The sequence below is a fragment of the Zootoca vivipara genome, chromosome 4 (genome assembly GCF_965207765.1).
Source record: "Zootoca vivipara chromosome 4, rZooViv2.hap1.1, whole genome shotgun sequence".
NCBI classification, from domain to species: Eukaryota; Metazoa; Chordata; class Lepidosauria; order Squamata; family Lacertidae; genus Zootoca; species Zootoca vivipara.
Window position 1 is genome coordinate 46,283,093 of NC_142587.1, and position 24,279 is coordinate 46,307,371.

The following is a 24,279-nucleotide window of genomic DNA, read 5'->3' on the forward strand; positions in this document are numbered from 1 at the left end:
ATCGCGACCTCCTTCGCGGCGTCTGAAGGGCACATTCTTGCAAGCCTAAAGCCTGAAATTGTGAACACGGAGTTAGAGCGTGGTGGCTGTTCTGAATTAGCGAACTTGGAAGTACATGGTGCTGTCATAAAAATGGACAAGCTTTCCCCCTCTCTTTCCAGTTTCTCGGGGACCGGGGTGGCTGTAAGGGGAATATGGTGCAGCTGATCACAGAATGAGTGCGGTTTGCTGTTGCTTGAAGCAAGCAGGTCTGACCTGATAGATGCACTCAACGGTGCAGTCGGAAGGAATGCCTTCCAGTTCCAGCGCAAGCCTATACGTGTCTTGCCATTTACTTCCAGGTAAGTGTGCATGCAGCTGTAGTCATGGGCGTAGACAGGATTTTTGTGGGGCGGGGCAGAACCTCAGTTAGCTATGTATTTTTTTTATTGATTTAGGGGTGGCAGCTCCCCCTTCCTGCCCCTCTTGGCTACCCAGCCCAGGCTCTGCATCCTGCTAAACCCGGTATAGTTGCCCACGAGCCTCTACGTAAGTCATGGCTATCCCCACTTGGGGGGAGCGACGCCCTCGTAGCCTATTTTCTGGGGCTTCAGAGCTCTGTTCTCAGTTGCTGCCGCTGCCGAGTGCTGAAACCTCCTTCTCCGGGGCTGCTGAGCACGTGACCCGCCCCCGGCGCTCCAGCAAAAGCAGCTGCAGGGTTCTGAGCGCAAACAAGCCATCCCGAGGGCGGCCCCGGCCTGCCTGCTTCTGCCGTGGCCGCCAGACTGAAAGATCAGAGTCTGCTTATTACTGGGGAAGGAGGAAGGGGGAGGCAGAGGACTGGAAGGCAGAGTGAAGGCTCGTCCTCTTGAGAGGAAGGCTTTAGCTCCGCGCTTTCCTTGCTTCCCGAGAACCTCGAATAGGAGGAGCGCGCTTCTCCTTCTCTCTCTATTCTCTCCCTCGCTTCGCTTGCTCGCTTCTCCCAACCTACATTCGGCTGAAGAATGCAGTCATAGATCTACCATACAGCCATACATACTGGTTTATAATGGGATGAGATGCGGGAGGGCGGAACGTCCGCCGTGCCACTCTGTTCTTCTCTAAATAGGCGGTGGGTAATTGCAGCAGAGAATAATAGAGACCACCACCAAAGCATAGGGTCGATAATGAAAGGGGGAGTTAAGTGTCTCCGGGTCCGGGAGGCTTCTCATCTGTCTCTCAAGGCCATCGTCCTATTAGTAGACAGCTGCCAGGGGTGCTAACTTAAATAAAATATTGGGGGAGGGCAGGTAAACTCTGCCCCACATAATCAATCACAAGCCGCGGTGCACGCACACCTTTTGAATGGCAATGCCCATCAACATATTTTATTTGAAACCCCTCTGCCCATAGGAGATGGCTCCTATGATACACACTTGCTTGTGAGCAGGGCGGGCAAAAGACATTTTGACACCTGAGGCGAACTACAAAAGGGACCCCCCCCAGAGTGGACAGTGATGTTCTACATCGGGAACAAGGGGAGGATTCAATTCCACCTCACCAGATGATTGAAGTGGGAACCAAAGGCCCATGGAGAAGGACCTCACTCTGAATCACTCCAGATGAAGCAGAACCCAGGAGACCCCCAAAGGGCACCCACCATTGGGGGAGGAGAGAGATAATCGGTGCTTCATATTTGCTGAGAGATCAGTCCGACCTCCAAGTAGCCCACTTAGGCAGCAGCAGGCCATGTATCCTTGGAGCCAACTCCTAGGGGGTGAGGTCCCTTCACCCCCCCCAATAAAATATGTGAGGGGACTGGGCTGTGGGCTCCCCCAAAGTTGATGGGCATTGCCACTGGCACTAACTCCAGGGGGGGCTGGGGGCCCAGGCACACACTTTTTTCCCCCTGTGGGTGCCTGGCCTCCACCTCTGCCACCATGACCCACTGCTGCCACTGCACGTGGCCACACCTCGCCATGCACTGCACTCCGCCACAGCCTGCCAGTTAGTGTATCTTTAATGCCAATCCTCAACAACACTCGGCATGATCCTGCCAAAGTTAAGCATGATCCCCAGCATATCTGTGGATTTGTGGTTGAAGATGGGATTCAGCACATCCATTGCATTGAATATTCACATTGCCTTTTAATTGTAATTTTATTGCTTCTTTTATTTCTTATGTTGTATTTTATTCTGTTACAATTTGAATTGTATGGAACTACAATTGCTACAAAAGGCAGGAAAAGTGGTCAGCAATTTTTCACTGGCCCATTGGGGGAAAGTTTGGGAATTACTGCTTTAGAACCCTTGCTGCATTTGTTGTCTAAGCTCCCTTTCAAAAATATGTAGATATTGGTTGTTCCTGGGCCAGCTGCTCCTGTATTTGATAGAAAGGACTTAAAATATTATTTATAATGAGATTGCTTGACTAGATCTCTGGCTGAAAGGTTAGGGGAAAACTGGCAATGCCACCGAAGAGCTCCAAGATTAACAAACCATCAGCATTGTTTCTATTAAAAACCATTATAATTAAGATTGTCTCCACCAGTCTTTCTATAGTCCTGATCCCATGAAAAGAGATCTGCCCAGGCAAGGTGCAAGAATAATCTCTGTTATTGTATGTCCTGGGCTCAGCCAAACATCTACCGCATGCTCACTCAACACTGAATGTAAGACATATCACTAGGTAATAGGAGGGATATTTCATTTCCTTTATCGCTGCTGGCTGGATCCCTTTCTTGCTGCCTTTAAGGCCTTCACTATTTTTAATGTTTTGTGTTAAATATTAAAGAGATGTGTGGATACATGTGCAGTCTAGTTCAAGAAGACATGGAAACTTTCTGATGTTGAATGTGGAGTTCAGAAGATAATGATAACAGAAGCCAAAGTTTTGTCTGATGCTCCAGACATTCATAATTTATCTTCATTTGGTAGTGGTCTAGTATCAAAATGTTTTTTGTTTCCCAAAGATTTCAGATGGATTGCATTTATGTTATTTTACACAACAAGCCTTTCTGCTTGTTTGTTTTGCAGAGGTGTCTGCTGAGTCAGCTAAGATGGACAAGTTGTGACTGTCTAAATAATACTTAGAAGGAACAGTATGCTTTCCTCTGGAAAATTCACACTTCTATTGTTTGCAGGCAAAATCTAATATTTAATGCTAAGGTCTACCTTGGATGTGTTATTCTGCAGCTCACCCTTGCTCTATGAGCCTAAGGAAAGTTTTACAAGCAAAGACTTGCACTGATGAGTTGTAACAATTTCCTTTGCTACTTTTGCTATGTATAAAATATCTCTGTTGTTTAAACAATGTTTTCCCTCCATCTACTCAGCCATCTGCTGTTCCCATTCAATCCTTCAATGGCAAAACGTTGCATATTATATCACATACATTTCCAAGGCAACAGTGTGATGGCATAAATACCGTATGATGATTTCATGCAGCTGAGTTAGGAAGAGGGAAAACCTTTCACGGAAACAAACTTTTGGAACAAGTATACTCAAGCAATGGCTTTCAAATGGGTCTCTCCCCATTATTTTTCCTTCACATTTATCCAAGATTCACTTTAAAGGGTGAATTCCTCTCAATATGAATTCTTACATATATATATAAAAGGTGTCTGTGTGTATATATTACAGTATTAGTATACCATCCTAACTATGAACATGATCCAGGCAAAGTTAAGTTGTTTCACTTCAAGAGTTAAGCATACGCAGGACTGTGGATTCAGCTCTATGTTTGCTTCATGACTCTTCACACCCCACTTGATTAAGAGTCAGTGTGATGTACTGAACGGAGCGATGGATTTGGACCAGAGATCTCAGGTCATGTCCTTGCTTGGTCACGGAATCCCTGCAGTTGCCTTGTACGAGTCACTGTCCTTCAGCATCCTGTCTACCTCAGAGGATAATCATAAGGATGCAATGGAAGAAAATCCCATATACATTGCTCTGTGTCCCTTGGAGGAAGGGTAGAATGAAAATGTAATAAATACATGATGTTTCTAAGAAAGCACACTGGAGATTGTAGCCTAAAATTCAGAGAATATATAACACCATTACGACTACTAAAAAGGAAATGAAAATGGTTATCCAGCCCTCTTTTAATGTACCAACATTGCTAAACTTTCTTCTTACATAGTGTGACTTATTTTACTTTACAGTATATGGTATTGTCAGTGCACCTGGCACAATGCAGAGTAATGTAAGTAAAAAGTTCTCTGCTCTGGTGTGTATACACTCTACTCTACCCATGCTCATCATCACTCCCGGGTTAAATTTTTTTATTTCTGGACAAATGTACAGTTATGAAAAACTGGCCCTTTTGGCTTGGAAATTGTGGGATCAGTTAATGGGGTAGCATAAAGAACGGGGGTAGCATAGAGGAAGTGTGTTGGGTATCTGTTATAGACTTCAGCAAATATAAGGCTAGGTCATGAGAGCAAAAATAAATGTAAGCAGCCCCTTCCATTTTTTGCTGGTAATGAGAACCCACAAAGCATTCAGGGGGGTGGGACCGGGACCCGCAAGAGCAGGAGGTGCTTTCTTCAAATTGAGATTTGTGAGCGTCACAATTCCTGATAGTATTTTTTGTTTGAATATATGTATTTTAGGATCATTGTTTTCCATTGTAAGGAAGGGGATGGACAACATTTGCCAGTACATAAACAGCAGTCTCTTGTCTGGTATTCATCATGAAAGCTGATCCTGCAAACTGAAGGATCCTGTCCATTTAGGTTTTATTCTGGGGAAAGGATAAGATAATTAGGAGGGAATTCTTTATCGTGTAGAAATTGAAGTGGTTGAGGAAAGAATGACATTTGTGAGTTGCCTAATCTGGAAGGCATATTGCATGGAATCAACTAGTCTTAGGCTGGGTACACATTGCTGGCTTAAAACACAGTGAGGTCCCCCCTCCCCACCTGCTGCATTTAAATTATAATTTGTGCAGTGTTGTACACACCACTATGCTTTGATGTGTTTCTACACCAGGCCCTGCTGTCCCTCCAAATGAGGGGGGCGTCATGTCTTCACCAGATGCAAATTGCTTGGTTGATTTCGCTACCTCTCCTTCCACTCCCAATTCCTATTGGTGAAGCTTTCATCCCCCTGGAAATCATCTGCAGCCAGATACGACGGGATTTACTCTTAAGTAAGAGAGGAAACATCTAAATGGACACATCACAGATTCAATGTTTAAACTCCCTAGCATTTATAGCCCTTCCCCTCTCCTTCCCTCTCTCACACACAGAGCTTCCCCTCATGTCACCTTTTTTATATATATATAAAAAAGCCAGCAATCATTTATTATGGCAAGTGGCACAATTGATGCTCTCTTGTGCAGAGATGTTGTTGGCAAGGGGGAGGAAGGGGGAGGGAAGGGGCTGCTTGTGCATTCTAGGCTTGAATTCTTCAGACTGTCTTTGTGCTGCTTGATTCTCTGCCTTTTTGCAGCGCTCTCTGCTCCCTTTATCCTCCATGGCTCCTGCCTATAGAGAGTTCTCCCAGTATTGGCACTTTTAAAAATCAAAGTGAGTGAGAGGAGACAGATCTTCCCCTTCCTGTTTTCAGATTCTCTGGGTGGGCAGAGATCGCCCCCTTCTTGCTTTAAAGCAAAAAAAAAATTGGGGGTAAAGATTACATTCCTAACCCATTTATCAGGAAATAAGTCCCATCAAAATCACGGGGGACTTACTTCTGATTAAACACAGCCTTAGTTCTGAGAACAGGATTAGGACAAGGCAGCAGGTGGGATGTAGGATGTCCCTCTGTGATCCTGACATGTCGGACCACCCCCAGCAAGACAGGCAGATGTTTCAGTTATGCCCAACAGGGATCCATGATGCATTGAGTAAGCCTATGGTTCTCAAGTCAGAGTGCAGCTGGCTTGGGGAAAACTGCATCAGAAAAAAATGACATGATACCTGTGGATTGTGGGTAACATCATCAGTCCAGTCCTAGCAATCTTAACTATAGAAAGCCACTGTAATATATGCCATTTCAAATTAGCCCTATTCCAAATCCCAGTCAGGAGTAATTTGGTTTACACCACCCTTTTTGCCAGCTAAATTTGACTAGGTTGAGAGGTCATGTGACTGAGTTGAAAAGGGTTTGAAACAGATGTAGACCTCTCCTTGCCCTGCCCCAGCCACACCCCTGGAAACCCCCTTTGCAGGACTTCTGCCAGTATAAATCCCACTGGCTTGAATTCTGCTGACTGAGCCACAGTGAGGAACTTATACCAGCAGGTGGCTCAGCCCAGGTTCTGGACTTATACCAGTGAGGTCCTGGCTCAGATGGGAAAGCCCAAGGTCCACTGCATCCAGACTCTCATCTCAACTCTTATCCTGGCAGATCTTATTGATCTGCTAGAAAGGAGATTGAGGACCAGTTTGGCCGTGTGTACAGAGAGTCAGTTGGCGAGGGAATTTTAGGTTGCTGATTTTTCTTGACTTCCCAGCTACACCCTTCCTACTCCTTGCCCCTGTAAATGTATAAAGAAACATGTTTTCAAAAACAAAGACACCATAAATGCCCAGTGTTCTCCTTCCAAAATATTGATCTTGCAAAGGTAACCCTTATCTTCCCTTAACTCAAGGAATGGGAGGAAATGAAACCAAGAACTCTGGCAAGGTGCTGGGGGAAAAGCATCAGAGAGGTTGCAGGAAGCTGAAATACTGAAGAAAAGGAAACATACTGGTCAGATTAAGAGTGGATTATACTGACATACTCCACAGAAGCATAATCAATCTTTGATTTAATAATTCAATACCCCTGACTGCAACCCCAAAATAAAGTGTATCAAAGCCTGAAGTGTCGATATAAAAGAGCATTTCTTGATAGAATGACTTCTAACTGTAACTTCCTGTGGTTGGAACACAGAAGACAAAAGAGGTTTATTCATGGTTTCATCCAACATCAAAGTCTAGAATGTTCAGAGAAAAAAACTAAAATCCTCAGAACCAGCTTCAATGAGACCGTTCAGAGAGACAGGGGGAGACCAGCTTTAGAAAGCTGAGGATGAACTAAGACCTTACAAAAGCTTTCAAATGTCCCGGGGAAACAGTGGCAGTAATTTTGTGTGGCTAAGGACACCCAAGATGCTTAAGAGATTTCAACAGAGACAATCTCCATTAATTTATTTTTAATTATGTATGCATCATGGGCAAAATCCACAGAAGACCCCTGCTTCATTCAGTTTTCTTGGCCCCAAATAGCATGTGTCCAAGGGGAGACCATTCATCATGTTCTTAAAGAACATTTCAGCCTACCAGACTGTTTTTAAAGCCTTAAACAATTTAAGACCACTTTGTCATGTTATTTGGCTTTTGGGCCACACCACCATAACCATCTTGAGGGACTGGGCTTTTTCAGCAGTGAGACCTCAGTTGTGGAATTCCCTCCCCTGTATCTTGCTTGCCTTGTGTTGAATTTGAATGGCTTTCAGATGTTGGGTGAACGTGTTTTTATTTCCCCCAGCTTTTAATGGTTCAGATAATAATTCCTTTGGTTTTGCTCCTGCTTTTAGTTGTGGCTGTGTACTGTCATTTTACTGAGGCTGTATTTTAGTTTGTAGAATCGTAGAATTCGAAGGGACACCAAGGGTCATCTAGTCCAACCCCCTGCAATGCAGGAATCTCAACTAAGCATCTATGACAGATGGCCATTCAGTCCACCACCTTCCGAGGGAGTCTGTTCCATTGTCAAAGAGCTTTTACCGTCAGAAAGTTCTTCCTGATGCTTAGTCGAAATCTCTTCTTTTGTAACTTGAATCCCGCCAGAGTAGGACTCAAACCAAGCCTGCTCCATCTTCCATGTGACAGATCTTTAGAATCAAGTTGCTGGCATCAAGTACAGGGAGTTTGCCATGAGCAGAGAGTGTGGGTCCTGTGTGTCTGTGGAGTGAAAGTGCACAGGAGCAGCACAGGAAGCTGCCTTCTACAGAGTCAGGCCATTGGCTCCATCTAGCTCAGTAGTGTTTACAGCGGCTTTCAGCAGCTCTCCAGGATTTCACGCAGGGGGCATGTGGTTTATAAACAAATGACTATAAATATTCCAGTATTACAATGTATGTAAGAGGGACAGTCTGTATTCCCACCTTGGAGAAACTGAAACCTTTCCCTCCAAAACCATCTTCCACAGAGAGATTGCTGTGTTGTTGTTGTTTTTCACTGCAAAAATCAACAGCTAGCTCAAAACCTAGGTAAAGGTAAAGGGGCCCCTGACCATCAGCTCCAGTCGTGTCCGACTCTGGGGTTGTGGCGCTCATCTCGCTCTATAGGCCGAGGGAGCTGGCATTTGTCTGCAGACAGCTTCCGGGTCATGTGGCCAGCATGACTAAGCTGCTTCTGGCGAACCAGAGCAGTGCACGGAAACGCCGTTTACCTTCCCGCCAGAGCGGTCCCTATTTATCTACTTGCACTTTGATGTGCTTTCGAACTGCTAGGTGGGCAGGAGCTGGGACCGAGCAACGGGAGCTCACCCCGTTGCAGAGATTCGAACCGCTGACCTTCTGATCAGCAAGCCCTAGACTCTGTGGTTTAATCCACAGCGCCACCTGGGTCCCTCCTGATCAAAACCTAAATATATGCAAAAAAGAGGGGACCAGGACCAGTGCTCTCCAGGGTTTCAATCAAGCAGTCACTCCCAGCCCCACTTGGGGAGGCCAGCATAGATTGAACCCAGGAGCTTCTATGTGCAAAGCAGGCCACAGCCTTTCCCCTAAAAAGGAAGTAAGTATCCTCATGATTCCAAACAGTGCTTGTTGTTTTAGGTGACATTGGGGGTCTTCATACCTGTGAACAAGTTGTCTTACACATGTTCAACTGCTCATGAAAACATCTATATATGTTTGTTTTTGTGTAGCTGTTCTCTGAAGAAAGTGGTGTTTTGCTCATGCTTTGATTTGCCCCTGCATTCTGTCCACGTGACTTCAACCATCTGCAATCTTCTGCTATAAGCTGTCTTCAGATTTTACATTGAAAGCCAGAGGAGAAAGAAAGGTGATTTCATGAAAAAGAGAAGTGCGGTGCATATGGGTTAAAATTAGGGCTGTCAACTGGCTCAATAATTTCAGTTGATTAATAATCTATCTGCCTTTTAAGCAACTGATCAATCAATTAAATTGTAATATATTTGCATATTATTAAATCCTCTTAATAAGTACCTATTTTGAATTATTGAAGGTACTGTAGATAACGAACAGCCTCATAAACAAAAGCTAACACTAATTGTTAGAAAGTTAATATTTTCTTTCCCAATCCCTAATACAAAGCACTTCAATGCAGCCTCAAAAAATAAAGAGTGCCCTTAACATTCTTATTAAAATTTGCACCACCAGATAAAACTAAATAAACTGACAGCTACAATGCAGTCCTACACATCGTAGTCCTACTCAGAAATAAGTCCTGTTCAGATCAAATAGATTTGCAGCCTAAAGCTTGTAGTCTTAATTAAGACTAGAGCTGATGGAGAAATTTGATTCAGTTTGTAATTAAAGCTGAACATTCCTGACAATATATGAACTGAAACAAAGCCATCCTTCAAAAATTACACTTTTCTGAATTTTGAATGTATATCTCAAGCCAAGTAATATGTAAAAAAGGAGAGCATATACTACTGTAGGGTATAGCATGCATTAAACGGCACATATTAGTAAAAATAACATACAAAAATTCATTATATTAGGGAAAGTTGCATCAGAAATGTTCTTAATAGGAGAAATTTGCACTAAAAGCCAATGTATTTTCATGATGACTTTTATTTTTAAAATTGCACGCTGGTGTGGAAATGTGGAGACCTGAAGATTGGGGAAATGAGAAATTGAGAGGAACTGAAAGCAAGAATGTAGATACTATGAGAGAGCAACATGCTTCTTGAGGAAAGTACAAATGGGGGAGACAATAAAAACATGTGACAGATTCATGAAAAGTGCTGCCATTCTTTAGTACCAGCATAATTTTGGGAGTCGGATTCAGGGATTGCCAGAACCATAGATCTTGGCCAGAGTGCTGGCTTTTGTTTTTTGAGAATTTGTTGGCAACAGGCCAGAATAACTGTACTGTACTGTTAACATTTCAAAAACTAATGGCTTTCCTTAGATATTTAGTTTAGTTTAGTAATGAGGAGAGATAATGTTGCAATGTATTTCCATACTGTCCCAGGCCAATAATACCCGGCTTTATTTTTCCTTTCCATTAGTCCTCAACCAATGACTATAGAAGATAAAATGCCACACTTGTTTCTGTGGTTTAACCTTGGGTCCCTTTGCATCCTTTCCTTCTTCCCTTTAAAGACAAAACATTCACTTACAGTATGTATAGTTCCCAATGTTTCATTGGCAACGACATGTTATTTAGTAGGTGCTAAAGCAGAATAATTTGAAAGGATTGAGAGAGCAGGAAGTGTGAAGACTGTAGATCTGGGATTATTCACACATGTTAAGGGGGTCGGTCGGGGCAGGCAGAGGTAGCTTCACCTTTTGGTGCAATGGAGTGCATTGCAAAGCCAAAGAGTGTGCCTGTTATAAGCCAGGGAGAATATCTGTTCCCATCAGGGATGCTTTAGCAGAATTCAGAGGAGGATAAATCTATCAGAGGTAGGGAAATTACCCCTCTGGGAATGTTCAGGGAGGCAGGAGAGGATATATTGTTTATCAATATCCTTCCTAACTTGCGCTAGCAAGTTCTATAACTTAGCAGAGTTTACATTCCCCTTTTAAATGCACAGCAGATAGGGTTGCAGGCTTGTTTAAGCCTCTCAATATTAGATTCCTGGTAAGTTCCCTAATATCCCTCTTAAAAGAATAGACACGCCACAATCTTGTGTAAAGTATATAAAAGAAGTTTACTCACATCATCAGTTCACAGTTGGATCCCTGAAGGCAGACTTCGTTACAAAGTATATGCATGTGGAACTATCCCATATGGAGATAATCCCAGGGTCCTCTGTTGGCTGAAAGCCAACAGAGCAATTCTAGTTAAGTGCTGCTGCTCCAATGATGAGGAAGTCAGAGAGAGAGAGAGTGTGTGCTGTGTGCCTTGTCCTTTTAGTTACCTGGACAGGTAAGGTTGCGCCCACCTCTAGTCACATGCAAAAGGAAGTAGGCACCAGCCAGGAGGAAACAGAAAGTTTTCAACTGGCTGGACCAAACATGTCCACTCTAGGCGGCATGTCCACTCTAGGAAAACAAGGAATGTTGTACTTGACTGCTAATTACGGTATGTATCACATCCCACACCCACACCTATTGTCTGTTATTGCCCTAGAGTGCTTTGTGTTCTAGGGGAATGAAGAGAAATCTCATTGTGCATGCTGGGCACAGTTTTCAAGAGATGGGGAATCAGTGGCGTGTACTAGGATCTGGGAGACCAGGATTCCAGTGCCCCCCCCCCAGCCACAGAGCTCACTTGGGTGACCTTGGGCCAGTCTCTCACTCTCAGCCTAACCTACATCACAGAGGATGAAATGAGGAGGAGGAAAACGGTCCATGCTACCTTAGAAGAAAGGTGGGGTATAAACAAAATAAATAAATAAGATAAGATCAGGCAGGGAGCCATCCTCTCACATTTCTTACTGTTATTATACCGAACGGGAGGAAAACAAAATACATTACAAACCAACCAGAAAAGGATGGAGGAATGCAAGAGCTCCACTCTCACTTCTGCCCTACTGAAGAGGCTGGCAGTATGTTGGGTAAAGTGGATGAATTGCCTTTGGTTCCTCCCTGCCTGCTTTAGGATTTTATCCTAAACCTCCATTACCCACATTAGGAACAGTATGGCAAGTTCCACCATAAAAGACCCCCCGTGGATGGTCATTTTTGATCCAACAGCACTGGGTGAATTAGCACTGGAAGATTAATTCCTTCCTGTCATCTCCCCAGGGGTATTAAATGATATCTGGTACAATTTTTCTTGCCTACAACGCTGTAATCTGGAAATACATTGCTAACGGCTTCAGCTTATAAGAGGTCTAATGAGACCAAATGATTGTCCAGCTTCTGAGAATGGATTATCAGCCCAAGGTATGTTTTCTTAATGAAATGGTGATTTCTTGCAAAGCGATCCCTCTCTGTAATATGAAAAGCCCAGCAAAGCAGTTAGGAGGATGAAACTTAGACAATGTTGGCAAAAAACAAACACACAGGGTGCTAAGTCTCATTTTCACTATGTTTATTTCTATGTTGGTTTCCCCCATCTCTCAACCACAAGGTCCCCCAAGGTGTCAGTCACTCTTTGGGGAGCCTTCTTGTTGAAAGGTGGGGAATGGATGTTGAAATAAATGAAGACAAATAACAAATGGTTTTTTTTAAAAAAAGACAAATCACAATAAAAAATACAATTAGTAACAGTATATAATAGCCTCTCTCAGTGCTGACCCAGTAAGTTTTGAGATTTAAGGCAGACACTACGAATGACTCCCTTCCCCCTTCAAGTAAAAATGTAACAATTTAATGGGATATAATAAGTGACAATTGCCTGCTCTGGAATGATGCTCAAAATCTGCCACAGGAGGCAGTCATATCATTCCACCTAATGATAAGGCTGGTCCTGGTCCCCGACACTATTTGTGCAAATGTCTTTAAATGTTGTTAACGTAGAAGAGGAACCAAAAGGTACATTCCACCCTAGGTAGCTTTTATATTTGCATCCGAGACTGATTTAAGCAAACCAATTTTAAGTATCACATATTGAAAATGCCCTTATTCCTTTATTACATTTGCCCAAGTGCATTTCAGTTCTGTTGTACAAATTTAGCAGAAGATGCGCTACCGACAACCCCGTTGTGTGAGCTCTTTACTGTATTATCCTTACCTGTCTAGCGCCTTAGATGAGGGTTGGCACCTGTCAGGTTTTTCATAGACCTTGCTGGTAGATACCATCTATCATAACACTTATATCAATAAACAGTGTGTTGCATCTCCACAGTAAATTATGCAGCATCCTGTTAGCATGCTTTTAAAATGAACAATTGTCCTTATCCGTCCACGCATGCCCTGGGTCTGGTGACAAAGCAGCACCTCATAGAATCATTTTTTTTAAAAAAAAAATATATTTTATTAATTTTCCAATTAAAACCAATTATATCACATTCATTATTTCAAATTATACACATATATATATCAATCAAACCGAATGTTATGCCAAATCATCTAGAAAATTTTTTTGGGGGGTTCCCATGCTTCAAGAAATTGGGGATTCCTCGCAACCGTCCACTGCCGTCTTTTTTCTAAAGTTCAAATCGTCTCTCCAAATTCATAATAATCCAGATCTTCCCCTTACAGTCACATAGATGTTTTCCACTTTCAACCGATTGTTTCCCAGCTGCACCTCATAGAATCATAGAATCATAGAGTTGGAAGAGACCACAAGGGCCATCCAGTCCAACCCCCTGCCAAGCAGGAAACACGATCAAAGCATTCCTGACAGATGGCTGTCAAGCCTCCACTTAAAGACCTCCAAAGAAGGAGACTCCACCATACTCCTTGGCAGCAAATTCCACTGTCAAACAGCTCTTATTGTCAGGAAGTTCTTCCTAATGTTTAGGTGGAATCTTCTTTCTTGTAGCTTGAATCCATTGCTCCGTGTCCGCTTCTCTGGAGCAGCAGAAAACAACCTTTCACCCTCTTCTATATGACATCCTTTTATATATTTGAACATGGCTATCATATCACCCCTTAACCTTCTCTTCTCCAGGCTAAACATACCCAGCTCCCTAAGCCATCCTTCATAAGGCATTGTTTCCAGGCCTTTGACCATTTTGGTTGCCCTCCTCTGGATACGTTCCAGCTTGTCAATATCCTTCTTGAACTGTGGTGCCCAGAAGTGGACACAGTATTCCAGGTGAGGTCTGACCAGAGTGGAATACAGTGGTACTATTACTTCCCTTGATCTAGATGCTATACTCCTATTGATGCAGCCCAGAATTTCTAGGTCTGTGTCTGTGTCACTGTTCACATACCCTTGAACATTTCTCCAATGAAAATAGGGATGTCCCATTCCATAATGATGATTTTACTACTTATACCCCACACATCTTACTGGGTTGCCCTGGCCACTCTGGGCAGCTCTCAATATATATAAAAACATAATAAACATTAAACATTAAAAAACAAAACCACTTCCCTATACAGGATTGCCTTCAGACTGCTTGGGGGTCAGATAACTCCTTCCAACATTGGATACCCTCCAACATTTCTCCAATGAAAACAGGGACAGCCTAAGGAAAAGTGGGGCCTTCTGGGATCAAATCAGAAACTGGGATGGCTTATCTAAACCAGGGACATCCCTGTGTTCATCTCCAGGTTCATGACAACATACAGCATTTAGTCCCATTAAAAATATGATGGAAAAGCTGAATGGAAGCTGAGGGTGCTGATGGCTCTTCTGACAGTAAACAGAGACACTTTGCTTCAGAATTCTACAAGGGGCATATAATAGTGAGCCAAAGACATATGGTGTTCACCAGCATAGAAGCAGAGAGCAACAACGCCATTTGCAGTTCTGGATGATAGCAGACAGTGTCAGACTTATGCATAGTTCCATCAGGATTCCATCCCTACAAATGTGTTCCACTCCATACTGTCAAAGAAACAAATGGATCTTAGGTTCTCTTTCTGGCATATTATAAAAAAGCAGGAAGCAGGCAGAACTTTATCCCTAGAATTGCATTCCAAGGCTCAAGTTATATATTCCTTCACAATGACCACGTTCTGGCACATGGAGACCATTTCCAGTGTAATTCTGTATACATGGTTTTCCTGTTTTTCATGGGATGATTTGTGCTTTCAAATGAACATCCAGGGGTCATTTTTAAATGCTATCTCTGTGTCTTTTCCTGTGTTTTCATTTCACTGTCCAAATGATCATATTCCAGCAGAACAATGACAACATATTTGAATTCAAAGATATACATGTATAAGGAATCCTTTAAAACCCTTGGAGAAGGGCCATAGAAGTTGAAGAGCAGGCACCCCCAAACTCGGCCCTCCAGATGTTTTGGGACTACAACTCCCATCATCCCTGACCTCTGGTCCTGTTAGCTAGGGAAGATGGGAGTTGTAGTCCCAGAACATCTGGAGGGCTGAGTTTGGGGGTACATAACAAATGCCTTAGTTTTTAAGGGGCCACAAGAGCCTTGGCCTTTCTCCTCCTCCTCCTCCTCCTCCTCCTCCTCCTCCTCCTCCTCCTCCTCCTCCAATACAGATTAACAGTACTACCCCTATGGAAATTATTGTCAGAAAAACAAACCTGCATTTCTATGAACGCTCTGATTTTGGAGTCCCACTGAAAGCAAAGAGACTTACACTTGAGTGAACGTGTGTTGGTCTGCTCATACAAATCACTTCTTTGCATATTCTGTGATGGTCAAGTTGCAAGACTTCAAGAAAGCTAGCAAACTAATAGTGGCACCCAGTGGCTGGAAGGGTTAACAGAAACAAACCACCTTTGTCTTCACACAGCTACTCTCCTTCCAAGAAAATACTGTTATGAGTTTTGAGGGGGGAGGAATTACGTAGGCTGCAGGCAAGACCCCTCTAACCCCTGCATCCAGCAAGTGTTAAAATATAAGCCAGGTTTGCTTCCTGCGTTGAGGTGGTCGCCTGGGTGATGGGCCATTAAGGGAAACAAAGGAAAGGGGCTCTGTGTGAGATGGCAAATGGGTGGGGACTCTCCCCCAGCTCATTTAGTTCAAAGGATGAAGGCAGAGTTTGGAGCAGAGTAGCAGTGATGTGACCTAGAAATAAAGCAGCTAGCTGGAGAGTCAGAGCAATGTTTGACAGCAATGTTTGATTTCTGCTGGAATCCAAGGCTGTGGTTAATCTATGCTTCTGTATCAGATAGTCATGTTTAGTCTTTGGATTTACTGACATTATAATTTATGAGCGTATAAGCCCAAGTGTGCTTACAGATAACCTCAATTGTTCCTCTTTATGGCAAGGATGGGGATTGTGGGGTCAAATGCAGCCTTCCATTCCTCTCTTTCTGGTCCTCTGGACTCTTCCCACCACATGCTTTTCCCCCAGGCTGATGACATTTGTAGTTTATATGCATCAGCAAAAGTTGAATCTAACACTGATCACTGTGATTACAATGAAGCTCTAAATTTAGGAAAACAAGAAATCTTCTTTTATTGCAGGGAACACATGCTTGATAAGAAAGGTCCTACAGTACTTCTAAATACGGTAACTAAGGAGGAGATGCACCAACCTTGCTCTTGCATCTTGGATGGAGAGAGATCCAAAATAGATGTTTCCTTTCCCAAGGTGAGAATGAAGGAGAAGGAAGTAGGAAATTCATTCAAGTATTATGGAAGAAATCCTGCAATTCCAGCCCTCTGCGATCCACAAGCTACAGACACTTTGTATAGCTGCATATGAAACAGGATAACAGCTCAGTAACTTCCCGGTAACTCTGTGTCTTGCCCTACATTTACAGTGAACGGGGAAAACTTTGTTAAGAAACTTAGAATATGTGTTCATGCTCCGCATAGGAATCGGAATGTGAAATTTTCTGTTCAGTTTCATGATGTTCATACAGGGGTGCCAACTTGAATAAAATACGGGGAAGGGCAGTTTAGCCCCACCCCACATAATTGATCACATGACATGGCGTGCACCCCCATTTGAATGGCAATGCCCAGCTACTTGGGGGGGCCTGGCCTCCTCAAATAATTCATTGGGGAGGGGTGAAGTGACCTTGACCCCTAGGAGTTCGCTCCTTTGTGTCCATAACTGAAACTATTGCTGTCTTTGCCATAAATAATATACCTATGATATAGATAGATAGATGATAGATGATAGATAGATAGATGATAGATAGATAGATAGTTGCTTATGTTGTTCATCAGATGAAATGCCCATTCAGAGGTTCTCTGAGAATGTATAACAATCCTTGCCGTCCTATGCATGTGGAGCCCATGCTTCCCTGAGCAGTGCGTGAGGCTAAGGCTGCACTAGGATGGACTTTGAATTGCTCCCTCCTGGCTGAAGAAAACTTAGGAGCAATACATTAGCTGAGGAATGTTCACCTAATCTTTGCTCACATTCTGCTTATTCTGTGGCAAGAAGGCATCTGCTTGGAATTAAAAGGTTTTGGGGGGAATGATCTTCAAGCAAATTATTGAATTTGCTTACATTCTACCCTAGAATTTATATTTTTGTAAATCCCCTCTTAACTAAGGATATTATTTGAATTTGATGGCTTAGGATGTGAGTTTTGGGAAAGATAGAAAAGAACTGAGAACAGAGTGAATGTTCAAAATGAAAAGCTTCCAATTCTGGAGTATCACCAAATTTCATATTGGTGCAAAATTGCATTTTAGGTCACACATAAAAGAGAGAACAAAGACGGATATTAAATAGCAGCATCCTGTAAATCTGAGGCTACAATGAGCTTTGGATCTGATCTGCCATATCCAGCAATCCAGCCTTTGGGTAAGATTGAGCAGTAGATGAGAGCCAGCCCTCTTCCCCGGCAGCTATAGCATTCTTCATTTTCACTCCAAGGCTGAATGCACTTCATTTTCACTCCAAGGCCGTGATTACTGAGCACAAAGGCCAGTGCCATTTTGCTTTCTCTCACAGGAACAAGGAATCAAAGCTGTGTTCTGTCTCTCTGAGGAGACATCCTGCTGTTGTTTTCCTCTGGGAGAAACAAAGCATCACACCCTATGACAAGGAAGTGTCCAAAAAAAACAGTCCAGTCTTCAGAATTAGATTAAGTTTTTAAATTTGGATTAAAGGGCTGTAGATCAGGAGTAGAAATGATGTTCTGCATGCAGAAAGTCCTAGGTTCAATCCGCAGCATCTCTAAGTAGGACTGATAAAGAGCCACTGCCAGAATATTGAGCTTACTTGGCAGGCAGATTTCTATGCTAGTTGCTGGGTTTCCACATAAGAAATTTGCTTGGATCCTAAAATAGGTTTAAATTAAGGGAAGTTTACAGAAGGGAAGTTTCTTGTCTCTTTCCCCAAATGCAACTCCCTTTCTGGGTAGCCGCCCTCCAGAACAATGTGGCCTGGGGCACAAGGTGCTGTTAGGGAAGTGAGAAAAGGTCCCAGTTTTGTGCAATTCTCACCTCCCACAACCCTCTCCACGCCTACATTTGCAAAGATAAAACACTTTATATGCTTTATATTTACTATGACACCAGATGGCGCTGTGGAGTCCTGTTTTCCCCCAACCGAACTTCCCTGTACAGTATGAAGTTTACAATGCGTTTATTGCTTCTTTGATGTGTCTAGATCTAACACTAATCTCTGATTGTTCACGAGGGTCTCTGGCCCTGAAGAAAGAGGCTTTTCTGCGGGTCCAGTTGGCTGCAGTCAAGAGGAAGGACAAGAAACTTTGCTTCTGTGAGGGTAAATTAACTGAGCAACTTGGGTCATGTGGGGTAGGGGGATAGCAAACAAACTGAAAATGCTACTTGAGTGATTTAGATGGAAAATCAGTCAGCTTACCTTGTGTGAAATTTAAATTCTAGTAATGATTTACAGACAGACAGACAGACAGACAGACAGACAGACACACACACACACACACACACACACACACACACACCAATTTTATACAAATGTGTATCTATGGGCCTAGGCATCTAACAACATCCCAGTATGGTAAACTTCCTTAACTCATCTAGGATCCATGCCATTGTGTTGAAGGGGACTCATAATATACAAAGCGAAAACAGCAGAAGTAAGTCTGCCGATTTCCGTGGCACTTACTCCAGCCGGAGTAAGTGTGCGCATAAGATTTCAGCCTTAAATCTTGAAGGGTCATGGTGACAATGTTTGACAATCTTTGATTTAATGTTTAAACAGTCTGCAATATTCCTTTTAATCTTCGCAGTAGGAAACATCAAAGATTTCCCGTGTTCTAACCAAAAATATAGTGTTTCGTTTTTAAAAGAAGAGCTGCCGCACCTCAAGGCAGCCTGAATCTTATACCCTCTGATACATATGGGAGTGCTCTACAAGGATGCTACTCAGGGGAGCATTTCAGGTACTCTGCAGATGCTCACAGGAACTCTGTTCTTCACACAATGTAGAGAAAAGCTGCATTCCCTTCTGGGAAGCCACCTGGGAAAGAGTCAAAAGTGGGCAGAACAACAAACGTAAAATTTACTTTTGCACAGTAGGCTCATTCCCTCACATGCTCACATATCCCTCTTTTATCCTCCACCCCAGCAGAGTTCAAGGATGGATTCAAGCCTGGCATAAACACTCAAGTGAAGCAGGACCAGTGAAGGGTGAGGCTGAGTGAGGGGTATGGAGAGGAAGGAGGTGTGGCCTGCAGAGAGAGTCCCAATGGGCTGATGGAGAGCCTTGGAGGGCTGGATTCAGCTCCTGGTCTGAAGTTCCCCACTCCTGACATAGCGTTTAGGTATCACATTGAAACAAGTTTTAAGACCAAGCCCCCTTGAGCCCCAATTAAGGTCTGAATTACCTTGGCAATAGACAGCAATACTCATTGCCTTTAGAAGATGGAATTTATGACATAAGGGGGGGGGGATAGAAAAGGCATTCTGTGGAGCAAAAGGTATTTGCTGCTCAGAAGAGGACAGCGCAGAGCTCTTGTCCTTGAAAGCTATTTTAAGCTTGGGCTAAGCCGCTAAGTTGTTACATCTCTGGTGGGACAAAGGGGACAAACAGCAGCAGCAAAAAAAAAACAAATGAAGGAGAACGAAACCTGTTTAAGTACCGTGTTTCTCATATTATAAGACATGTCTTATATTTATTTTTTCCTCAAAAAAACACACTATGGCTTATTTTCAAGGGATGTCTTATTTTTTTCCTCCTCCTCCTGCCGCAGCCGGCATTGCTGCTGCGCCTATCACTATGTCTTATTTTCGGGGTATGGCTTATATTCCTTGAATGCTTAAAAATCCTGCTATGGCTTATTTTATGGGTATGTCTTAAAATATGAGAAACAGGGTATGACGTTCCAAAGAGCATTTTAGCACCGACATAAAAGTGATTTATCTTTAGCCCAACAATAATGCTGGATGCAAATGTTACCTATAAAACGAAAAGAAAAAAGAGAGCAGAGACTGTTGAGCAAGGAACACTCACACTATGACGGCTTCCAGTGCTAAAAACAGTGGTTTTCTGGGGCGCTGGGTGCACTGATTCAGCACTCTGCCTGCAGCACATCTCCATGCTGATTCTTGCCAGTCCAAACAGTAGGAGGCAAACAAGGTAAGTATGGATTTCAGAGACCAAAAGGGCAACTATGGGACTGAACTGCCAAACCAGTGGGTAACTCCTGCAACCATTACATCCCAGCTTCTTTGTCATTTAGCATAGCAATGGAGCCTGGATAAGGCCCAAGAGATAAAAGGCAACCCTCGTTAGACTAGCCACCTTTTTGTATTTGTTAACGGTCCCATTTCTGTGCCTTTAATAATAGCTGGCAACACAGATATTTTAGCAGCAGAAGTTTTTCTGTTGCTTATCTCCTTGGCAGGAGAAGCTTTGGCTCCCAAATGTAAGTGTGTCAGGCTGCTGTTAAGGCAGGGGAGCAAGGTCCTTAAAAAGATGGCAACCTTCCCTGCCAGACCAGCCAAGTGGTGTGTGTGTGTGTGTGTGTGTGTGTGTGTGTCCTCATCTTCACTAAGGTTACCAGATTTTTTTCAATGATTCCGGGGACACTTCAACTTCAGTCGGAATGATAGTGGAAATGATAGGGGACTGATTTGTAAATCTGGGGACTGTCCCCTGGAAATGGGGACATCTGGTAACCTTAATCTTCACCCCACTTGCAGTGTTGCCTGACTCTTTGCCTGCTTACTCAGGAGCAAGTCTCACTGTGTTCATAGCGCTTACTCACAGGCGCAGAAAAGTTTTAAAGGGAAAAATTGCAAGCACTAGCAAATCTCTGCCACTCCCCCCCCCCCCCCGCCCGCGTACAGCACTGCCTCTGATATTACAGGGGCCTTCTCCTTTAACAGCAACAACAAAAATGTTTAGAAGACTATAAGTTCCTGGCTCCAGCGGTTTCTGACAGCTTCACTTGCTTGCAAGGTAGGATGGCAAGGTGCAAAGGAAGAAAGGGCTTTGGTATCTTCAAATGCTTTGCAGAAGTGGGCGTTTTTGGCAGAGGAAGAAAGCTATGGTATGTGTCTGCTAACGTTCCTTTGTGTATAGATTTATTAAACGTGCAGGAGCCCTATTTCCTTTTGTATCTAGTAATCCTGATGAGAAAAGAGGGGTGGGTGCTTTATGGAAGCTCAGGGCAACACTTGTTTCGCCTCAGGTGGTGAAATGGGATAGGCCACCCCTGGACCCCACCCACCTCTGGCATGCAGACCCTCAGAAGGCTGTTCCCGAGGGAATTCAGCTCTCAGGCTGGAAAACGTTCACTTGCCCCTGCTCTAAAGTGTTAGCAGAGCATTCATTCATTCATTTATTTATTTATCCATCCATCCAGGGAGTTTCCAAATAATGTGACAGGCAGTTACAGTAAGCCAGCAAGAGCTGAGCTGCTAAATTGTCCCAGAGCACTTTGGATTTTCAGTCCCATAGTTCAGTGTTTTTCAACCACTGTTCCGCGGCACACTAGTGTGCCGCGAGATGTTGCCTGGTGTGCCGTGGGAGAATTACTTTATATATAGTCAATATAGGCACAGAGTTAAATTTTTTAAACATTTTCTAATGGTGGTGTGCCTCGTGATTTTTTTTCATGAAACAAGTGTGCCTTTGCCCAAAAAAGGTTGAAAAACACTGCCATAGTTGCCCTTTTGCCCTCTGAAATCCACACTTACCTTGTTTGCTCCATAGTTAGCATTAGCCTGAGTGACAAAAGTAGCAGATCTTTGTGATCCTATCCTAACTTACATACAGAATAGACTGAAAACAGGCTTTAATCCCGTCTCTCTTGCCTTAAGCGTGATAACATGAAGTGTCTCACTTTTGTAGGTGTTTTTGACAAGCATTTTTTTGCTTTTAACATACCTTGAGGAATGTGATTTGAATGAATCCAAATTTAAGAGTGGCTGACCTAGTTTTATTGGCCCAGGGGATGGGGGATTTTAGGTCAGGGGACAGAGCTAAAATGCTCCTCTAAGCTTTTCAAAAGTTTATGATGATATCATAACAAAGAATCCCGTGCATCTTAAAAAGATGAACAATTTTTATTATGGCAGTCAGAAGCTTTCATGGACCTGGGCCCACTTCATCAGGTACCTGAATTTATGAAACACTGTCTGCAACACACTTTTTCAAGAGCATGATCTTGATAATTAGCTCTTGGCCTTTCCAGCACTTGACAGAGAACAATGGAGGGAGAGATACTTTCAAGAATGACTCAGAATACACTCACATACTTTATAAAGCTAAAGACCAGGGGCGGGGGGGGGGGGGCAGTGGGGAGGATTAGGGGCTCAAACACCCCACTTGGTCTGCTAGTTCTCCTCGCTCATTCCACAACCAGACACAAAGAGAAGGGAGTGAGGAGGGAGGGAAAAGGGGGGAGGGGGAGTGGAGAGAGATTATGTGTGTGAGAGAGAAGCCTGTCTGTCTTCACTGTGTGACAGGTGTATGTGTGCGAAGTGTACATGATTGTGTCTTGCCCAGTCTCTAGTGGCATATCTGGGCATCCTTGGCAAAGAGCTGCACTGTACCTCCCCATCTTGTGTAGTTGCCCAGAGCAGTGGAGAGGGGCCAGGGAAGCATGCAGGTGGATGGGTGGGCTGCTAGCCATGCTGAGCCAGAGCAGAGAGGTAATATTTTTGCTCCCCCCCACTCTGGGCCTGTGCTCTTTGGCAGGGTCTGACCTAGCCAACCCCCAGGTATGCCCTTGCCATTCTCACCCACTTTGGGTCTTTGCTCACTATTGGATTGCAGCTCTCAATAGCTTTCCACCCAAATGATGTGATTTTCAGCCCCAAAATAGGTTTCTCACCTCTGCATGAAATGAAGAAGGGGGGGAAAAACCAATATTTTGAGGTGAACATTGATATCAATCAGATGGACGAATATCCCCACCCATAGGGGCAAGAAATGGCCACTTTATCACTCAGGCTGCAACTCTAGAAGAAATATGAAGTCACTAGGGTTTCTTCTGGTTTAGGGTTCTGCTGAGAGCTAGAGCACTCTCTAGTTTCATTGTTCCTACTGCCTTGGAGCAGCAGCCGTTGAATAAAAAACATAAGAGGAGACCTGTTGGGTCACACCAAAGCTCATCTAGCCCAGCATCTTATTCTCACAGTGGCCAATCAGATGCTTGTGGGAAGAGCAAAATCAGGACCCACCTGAGCATAACAGCACTCTCCCCACTTGTGAATCCCAGAGGCATCACCTGGTCTTCAATACCCAGAGTAGTAGGTAGCTGTCTTGGCTGGCAGCTATTGACAACTTTATCCTCCATTGAATGTCTACACTTCTTTTAAAGTCGTCCAAACTGGTGGCCATCGCAACATTTTGTGGATGCAGATTCTATGCACTGTGTGAAGAAAGGTCTCGTTTTTTTTCTGTTTCGAATCTTCTGAAATTTAGGTTCAGTGGATGGCCGTGGAACTCTGGTATTACGGTATGAACATTTGATTCAGCAACAGAGTTCCCTTCTCTCAGACACTAACAGACATAGCTTTACTTCTGCATGAAGTTTTACTAGGCATAAACACATATTTGTTTGTTTTCCATCTTTGGGATCTGAAGCAGATTCCCACCTCTCCCACCAATTGAACTGGATCTCAAGCGGATCCCACTTCTGTATACGGTACAAATGTATAACCACCATGGGTTATCTTATGGTTTTTGTGTGAGGTAAAAAATTTTTGGGGTGTGTGTGTGTGTGAGAGAGGTAAAACCTTGATACTTGGAGACTCTGGCAGAAGCTGAACATATAAGAAATATTTATTTCACAGAACAAAGTTGGTAAAACGAAAGATGTGTTGGGAGAATTTTATCAGTTAACTTATTTATAATTATACTAAATTTAGTGGGTGTTACATTAGTCTGCTATCTTTCGGGTCACAATGCAAAGCCTGCTTTAGGGTGGCTGTGTGGGGTTGTTTGTTTTAGGGAGAATGTTTTTTTCCTTTTGCCCCTTTGTGAAAGGGGCAGTACTATATTTTACTGGAAATCTACACATACACTGAGCAACTTAGATAAGACACATCTTATAAACCAGATAGTAAGTAAATAGTCTGGGGAGAGCTACAGCAGTGTTTTTTTCAGCCAAAGAGGGAAGTGGCAGTGACTTCAGATCAGAACAAGGTCACAGTGCATGCCATAAATTTCCTACACTTAGGGTTTCCTTCATGCCCTTCAGTTAACTTTTTTAAATGGGAGGTTTGGCAGCAGTCAGATAAACA

At 43.4% G+C, this 24,279-nt stretch overlaps 1 long non-coding RNA gene across 2 annotated transcripts in view; it reads left to right on the forward strand.

The window, feature by feature from the left end:
• Positions 1 to 24,279, forward strand: part of LOC148685930 (uncharacterized) — a 128,812-nt gene that overhangs the window by 94,999 nt on the left and 9,534 nt on the right. The window contains exons 3-5 of one of the 2 annotated variants that reach the window (XR_015949546.1): positions 8,827 to 8,963; positions 16,102 to 16,228; positions 18,209 to 18,325. This is a non-coding gene — a long non-coding RNA (uncharacterized LOC148685930). The remainder of the gene's footprint in view (positions 1 to 8,826; positions 8,964 to 16,101; positions 16,229 to 18,208; positions 18,326 to 24,279) is intronic. The other variant, XR_015949547.1, reaches the window with a different exon arrangement.